Below are 7995 nucleotides of genomic sequence, written 5' to 3'. Positions count from 1 at the left end.
CCTCTCACCAGACTGGTATTAGGGTGATCCTTATCAAGCACCATGTGATCAAACCACCCCCACCACCAGTTGGTGATTCACCAAAATTACCACGGCTCACCGTAATTGCCACATTGAACACTTCCCAGATTCGACTGCCCCTAGCTTCAAGCTATACTCCAGTGACACTAAAATGTACACGTACCCATTGATGGTCCACTGTTTCATGACTGTTAATGCTTGCTTATGTTGTTCTCTCTCTTAGAACATCCTGTATTTTCTCCCTCCATGCTTTTTCCCCTAACTGCTGCTACTCACTGGTCCAGAATCAACTCCTCAGACATCATCTCCACCAAGCTAGCCCCAAACACCCTATTGAACTTTCATCAACCTACTGAAATAGTCCATTTGATTTTCTTTACCCCTTGTCAGACTACACTCTACCTCACTATTCAGACCAGGCTCTACCCACCTTTATATTTCCAGAACCTAGCACAGCAACTGGTACGTGGGTGTATCCAGTACAGCTTCACTGGACTCTTCATGTTTTAGACTGGAAGTCATTACCAGAATGAGAAGTGATCTCATTTTGCAAGTCTTGGTAGCCATTTCTCCTATTTGCCTGCCTAGCACATTATTTAACTCCACTCACAGTATTCCTTGGTATTTCTTTAAAATTTCTCACTTACTTGTCTATTCTCGTTCTGGATCACAAGCTTCTCAAGGGCAGAAAGTACATCTTCTTTGTTAATGGGCCATGCATAGCACCTAAAACAAAATAGGTGCAGAATAAATAAATGAACGAACAAAGTATGCAGAGAAAGAGTGCCACTGATTAAGCATTTAACACATCTTAAGGGTGGCCTCTGGCAACTCCCACCAGAGGGAGTTTTCTTTGGAAGCCATCATCCCACAAGCATTTCTTCCAAAACAGGAACAGATGGGAGAGAAGCCCTTCCCAGTAGGAGTAATATACCCCTGCCCTGCACCTTCTGTAAAGCCCAGAACACCATACTGCCATAACGTGATGACAGATGAAAACTATAAAATTAAATTCAAGCTCATCTTGCAATTTTGTGTTTAGCCTTCTGTTACCAACCTAGGAAGTGCTTATAAAACAGCTTGAGGATTTACCACTAATACCTTCCTGAAGACAGCATTGTCTTTTGGCAGTCAGGGCTCCACCAAATTTTGTTTGGGTGTTGGCTGTGTTCAGGGGATAGGGAAGGGGCAGAGAAAAACAATGGGATCACTCTTTCAGCTGTGAGTTCATTTTAGCTGGGTACAATGGTTTTTGAATTTTTAAAATGGCCCAAATAAAATGGATGGGAACATCCGCAGCCCCAATCGACATGATTGTATTTTCTTCGTCTGGGGTTTGTTGTAATACACATTTCACTCTCTCCTCTACACTGGACCATGTCCATCCCTCTAGCCTGAGGAGCAAGCAGATTCCATTGCCTTTCCCTCCAGCCTCTGGAGATCCCAGGCTTACATTTGATTTCAAGGAAGAAAACCATATTACCAAAGTCAGCATTAGAGCGAATTGTAGTTGACTTGGACAACTCTCTCAAATTTGCTGAAAGTTTCCAGCTAAACCACGATTCTAAGGAACCATTTTAATGGATGGGCTGTGTGACTCAGGTGGGTATCAAATTGGACTCCTGAAGGGCGGGGATGAGCTTCGCTTTACTGTGGTTGGGGAAGAAATGGATGCAACATGGTCAGAGACAGGGCTCTGGCATCAGTTTCATTGGAGCCTATAATTTATACTTCTGCAAGTTGTTTTTTTCAAGTAGGCTTTTTATTAAAGTATAACATAGAGAGAGCAATATGCAAAAGTATCACTACACAGAGAGATGAATTTACACAAACTGAACACCCCCCATGTAACCAGCATCCAGATAAATGAACATTACAAGAAAAACAGAAGCTCTGTCCTTGTTACCCTCTCCATCACTACCAAACTCCAAGGTAATCATTATCCTGACTTCTATGAATTTTGCTTGCTTTCGAATCATACAGTATGGAATCACACAGTATGATCTCTTTTGTACCTGACTTCTTTTGTTCAAGGTAATATTTGTGAGATATATCCATGTTTGTATGTAGCTACCATTCATTCTCAGTACTATATATTATCCCATTGTGTTAATATACCACAATCGATTTGTCTATTCCATTGTTGGTGGATGTTGGGCTGCTTCCAGTTTGGGGCTATTAAAAAGGTGTGCCTCTATGAACATGTCTTTTGGTGAACATAGGTGTGCATTTCTGAAAAAGTACATGGGAGTTGACCTGCTGGGTCACAGAGTATCTCATATTCAGCTTTAGATTGATCTAAACTTAAATTCACTTTTCCAACTTCTGGTTGAGGGACCTCAAGCAAGCCATTTAAGATTTCTGAGCCTGTTTCTCTGGCAGTGAATGGGGAATTTTTACGTTGCAAAGTTGTTTTAACGATAAGATCAAGCAGTATAAAGTATCTGGCATAGTTCGGACATTTAAGTGATATTCTTCCTAAAGACATTTAGCATTCAATAAATATTTTATGTGCTCCCCTATCTTTTCAGCCTTTGTTGCAGGTTGGTTGGAATCCCATGATTTTAGCGCTGCCCAGTGGGTATGAGTGGAAATGGGGTGTGCTTCTCACAGGCCCTCAAGCCACCTTCCAGCTCTCTCTTCTGCTGCTACAGCAGGAAGTGTTTGAGTGGTGGCATCACATGAGGATAGAGTTCCCTAGGGTCCCTGAGTGACAGCACGGAGCAGAAACTCCACCGACCAGCACTGGACGTGTAGCACGAGCATGAAACTTTTGCAGTGTTAGGTCACTGCCTCTTCTAGGGTACACTTATCATCGCATGCCGTGGACAGACAAATCCAGTACTCAACTGATGGGACGTGGCTTCACCCCAATGAAACCATTAGAATTTCCCTTTGAAGAGTTAGTTATGTGACTCAGACTGAACACAGACAGTACATATGACTTCATTTTTGAGCGGCAAGGAAATCTTTTCTTGCTGGGGCTAAAGAGAAAACACTGAAAGTGATCTTTTGCTGGAATATGTTAATTGAAGATTCTCTCTTCTCCGTAGAGAAACCAGATTGTAATTCCAAAACTGTGTCTGACGTACCCCAAACATAGCATCGCCTTCACAAAGAGAAGGCCCTTGGTGATTATTAGCTTAAAAAAATAAAATCCTCTCCCACCAGGTTCAAAGCCAGCCTCATTCTTTTGTTCCTATAAAGACTTTCTTTCTTCGTGTTCCCTGGTGTCTACATGGCCTATGAGCTTTCTCCTAATGATTAAACTCTTAAAAATACTACAAAGAATGCTTAATAAGGCTTTTGTGTTTTCCTGGTTGCTATAGAGACTGTTTAGTGTAGGACTTTAAGTACGTGTAAATATGTATTTTGCACAGTGTTTAAAAACATGTATAATTTACCCAGCCATAACAGCTACTTCAGAGTGTTGCAGCTCAGGGCGATAAGGCATATGTAAAGCATTTTACAGTGTGTTATTTATAGTTATTTACTTAATGGCCTACAACAGTTTCTTCCATTGTGCAAAGGAAATAGGCATTTACCCTATTTTAACAATGAATACCATTTACTCCATGGTAGCAATTGATAGTTTTGAGTCCCGGGCAGGCTGGCGAATATGCAATTGGTGTATAATGTTGATGCGGGAACGGAAGCCATGTTGACAGAGAGTTACTAGGAAAACAAAGAGTCTCCCTGATGGAGTCTTGAGCTCATTAGGGAAGTTGTTGACTGAGCCACTCTGGCAAGATCGGAGCCCCCTGTAAAGAGGCCACTCTCTGCTTTGAAGTTACCCCCAGGGATGCACCCAAGGGTGAAATAACACCAATAATAACAGCAGCAACAATTAATAGTTACTGAGCAAACCTGACTTGGCCACAGGCACGGTGCTGTTTTGCATTCATGATCTCATTTAATCTTCACAACACGGTGACTCCACGAGATGGGTACTGTTATTACCTTTGTTTGTCAGATAGGGAAACTGAGGCTGGAATGTTACACAATTTGACCAGAATTAGCACAAAACCGGTAGATGGTGGAGCCAGGAGTGGGATCCAGGTGCGTCTCACTCCAAAGCTTGTTCTCTTAAGTGTTGCTCTGCACCGTTCATTTTCTGCCAGGGAGTTCATGAGCCACAGAGGGGTTAGTTCTTTCTCAGCAATACAGCCCTGACCTGTAGCTCATGTGTGTGTGCATACATACACACACACACACACACACACACACACACACACACACTTTCCAAGCACATTCAGTTTTGGCAATGGTCAACTCTATTAGCCAAAAAATAAGATGTGACACAGCCATTGAGCTACACTGTCCAGGTCCTTTACACATACATGTCAGCCTTTAAACCTCACCACAATGTCAGGTGAGGGACTAATTACCCCTTTGTTCAGATGCGGAAGCTGACTCTCAGGTCAGGCCTGTCCAACATCACATAGCTTGTTTGCAGCATCATGCAGCTTGTTTTTAAGTTACTCAATACCAGACCAGGCACCACACAAAACACCGTGTCGTTATTTGAAAGCGCAGATACATGTAATGCGGTGTTTCTCAACAATGGGACCATTTGTCTCCTAGCGGACATTTGGTAAGTCCTGGAGACATTTTTGGTTGTCACAGTTGGGGGGAATGCTATTGGCATCTAGTAGGTAGAAGCCAGGGATGGTGCTAGACATCCTACAATGTACACGACAGCCTCTCAAAACAAAGAATCATCTGGCCCCAAATGTCAATGGTGCCAAGGCTGAGAAACCCTGATTTAATGTAAATAAATATAGTCTGAGATGGACTGGGTGATATTATGTCAGTTAAAGTTAAATTGATTAATCAAGTACTTGGTTGCTCATTTATTAGCTTAGTTGAAAAATGAATTTTAAGATTCAGGATTTTAAAACTTTGAATAGTCAACTTGTCATTCTAAAACAACAACAATGTTGTTTTAGAAAGGTACCTAAAATGTTCTTATACACCAAAATATGTTCAATAAAACCTGTGATCAGGATGGACCTTCCAGCATCTGAGATGATATATAAGGTAAGAGGCTCTGATCTCATCAAGACACAGGGAGAACCAAGAAAGAATGTTTAGTTGCACAGTAAGCGTGATGAAGGAGGAATTATCTGTCTCATTTACTGCAGTATTCGTCCTTCTAATTAAAATAGCTAGCACATGGTCAAAGCTCAGTCTCATTCTTCCACTGACTATGGAATACATGCTCCTGGTTTTTCCATAACTGAGTGAGTGACTGGCTCCCAGGAAGAACTGGAAATGGCTCCTGGTGAATCCCCCCACCCCATCTCTCTTCTCTCCCATCTTCTCTTTTTATCCCTAACAATTATATGTTCCTAGATTCAGTCAGTCAGCAAACAAGTATCTGCTGTGTGTACCCTCCTACTGGGACCTCTACTGGAGTCTCTGCTGGGCTGGCACTCATTCTAGTCACCATCTTGATTCCCGACTCAGAGAAAAATGTACATCACTTTTGCAAAATACCTTTAAGCTTCATAAGGTCAGGACTTTTCTCTGCCTCAGTCAGCTCAGTGTCCATGGAGATGTCCTGTCCTAGGATAGTGGCTGGTATATAGGAAATGTTCACTAAATATTTGTTGACTACCTGAATACATTCTATGACACTTAATAGAATACTCATATTCTATGACGATGAAAAAAACTTAGGAAACAGGAATAAAATTCAAGGTGAGCCAGACTGCTTAGAAAATGTAAACATTAGGATGAAAGCAATTCTGGACAAGTGTTGGGTGGTATGCACAGGTATGAGCCATACCCACAGCAAGGAGGCTGGAAAGGCATCAGAGAAGTGGGAAGAGTCTAGGGGAGTCCTTGGAGTAGAGACACCCAAGGGCTACTGTGTTGGCTAAATGCCTGGTCCGCTTACTGGCATCACAGGGGCTCTTTTGGGATCCCAACCTTGAGTGTTTTCACTATTTTAGCTACTTATACTTTGTCCCTTACTAGACCCAACCTTCTCTCTTCCATAATGAGCTGTCAAAGGTATGAGCCTAGATTCCCCAGAGTCCTTCCCTTAGGGGATCCTGGACTTTAGGATTCACCCTTGAGATGTAAAGGTAAAAAGAACTCTCCTTTATGGAGCCCTGTGCGTGTGTCAGGTATTGAGCTAAGTACTTTATATCTATTATATCACAACCTTAATCTTAATTAAACTCTCACAAAGAGGGTGCAGCTATTCCCATTTTTTAGTTGAGGAAACTGAGAAGTAGATAGTTCACATACTGGCTAATTGCTTTCGGCTTTTTAAAAATGCAGTCTAAAGAAGATGCCAAGTTTCTGGGTGGGAACTCAAAACAAGAGACTGGTGATGATGTTAAATTTCAATGCCAGCCCTTCATGTCATCACTGGCTTAGCTCCAGCTCCAACCATGCAGCTTTGCTGGGATTTTCAAGTAAGGAAGCAGGAAGGTGCTAAAAGATTTGGGGAAAATTAACCAAGCCAGAAGAGCTGTAATAGGAGGAAGTTAACAGTGTCAATCATTGAGTCCAAGAGGATTTAAGGAATTATAGTGTAACATTCAGCTAGAATTAAGATCTAGCCAGTCTGGTCCATGGGCACAATATGGGGACCAGTAGAGTCATCAGTGGAAGTAATGCCTCAAATCAGACAGGTGCTCAAGCATCAGGATTACATTCATCCAAATCTAGGAGAGAGCTGCAGGTCACATGGTCCACCCTGGACATTCAGGCTGTCTTGAAGTAGATGAGAGGCAAGACTGCAGCCCATGGGATGGGTGCAGGTCCAGGCTCCATTCACAGCATCAAACTAGAAAAATATCAGGTAAATCTCTATATACATGCATCTATGGAAAAGGGAGGAACAGGAGGCATTTATCTGACAAATACTCATTGAGATTTTTCTATATTCCTGACACTGGAGATGGAGCTGCGGGCAAGAAAGAGGCACGACCTTCACCGGGTTTACAGTCCAGCAAGAGAGACAAGATACAGGTCAGCCTCTGTTCAGCCCTGCTGCAATATTCACCAGTGGAGAAAGTGCTGCTGACCCTCTACAGGCTTCTTACTCAAAATGTGGTCCACAGACAGCAGCCGCAGCATCACCTGGGAGCTTATTAGGAAAACAGAATCTCAAGCCTCACCCTAGACCTCCTCCTGAATCAGAATCTGCATTTTGGTAAGATCCCAGGGGACCCATGTGGTCATTAAAGTTTGAGAAGCGGTGGTCTACAAGCCCCGCTTCCAGAGTGGGGTCTTTGGTGAGTCCTCCGGGCACGCAGGGTGTGTCACCTCCTGCCACGACATCCTCAGAGATATGAAGGTTACACCAAAATCAGCAGAGATGAGACAAAGGGGAAGCAAAGTGTATTCTCAAGAGCTCCTGGAAATAATTACTGTTCTCTTAATAATAAATGAATAGGCTGTGGTCCCAGAACACACTGAGAACAAAGCAAAACATGTCAATATAAAATCCAGCAAATAAAACAATCAATTTAAAATAGATTTCTCTAAATGGCTGCCTGCTTGCTCTAAGTGCCCCGCCTCTGGACTCCCATAGCGTCCTGGGCTTATTTCTCCCTCAGCCCTTATTTTTGATCTTGAAATTTTCTGTTTCTGTCTCCCATTCTAGACTGTAAGTTCTTTGAGGGCCCTCTTTCCTGAAAAGATTTTAATAAAGGGTCCTGGCATAAAAAAAAAGTGTTAGAGGCAGTGGTAAAAGACTGACAAAACAGTTTTCTATGTGAACTACTTTCAACAGAAGAGTAACTCATACAGTTCTAAATTCCTTCCCAAGTATGAGCTGAAAGGTCCACCCCCACCCCCACGCTTTCGCTGCCCATCCACCCCCATGTAAAGTTCTAGATTCTTAGGCAATTAGCATTTGCCAGCCCAGTGGCTGGAGTCTGTTCTCTTCTAAGACTTTCTGAAGTTCACTAAAGACAACAGATGATACTCAGGTATCTCTGCCTTTCCACACTG

At 42.6% G+C, this 7995-nt stretch overlaps 1 long non-coding RNA gene across 1 annotated transcript in view; it reads right to left on the bottom strand.

Annotated features, from left to right (window-relative positions):
- Positions 1-273: 273 nt before the first annotated feature.
- The window catches only part of LOC114888133, a 270013-nt gene continuing 262291 nt past the window's right edge, over positions 274-7995 (bottom strand). The window contains exon 5 of the long non-coding RNA XR_003791715.1: positions 274-747. This is a non-coding gene — a long non-coding RNA (uncharacterized LOC114888133). The remainder of the gene's footprint in view (positions 748-7995) is intronic.

The sequence above is a fragment of the Monodon monoceros genome, unplaced genomic scaffold, assembly GCF_005190385.1.
Source record: "Monodon monoceros isolate NGI ecotype Baffin Bay Population unplaced genomic scaffold, NGI_Narwhal_1 Super_Scaffold_10, whole genome shotgun sequence".
NCBI lineage: Eukaryota > Metazoa > Chordata > Mammalia > Artiodactyla > Monodontidae > Monodon > Monodon monoceros.
This window is presented reverse-complemented; position numbering and strand designations above follow the sequence as displayed.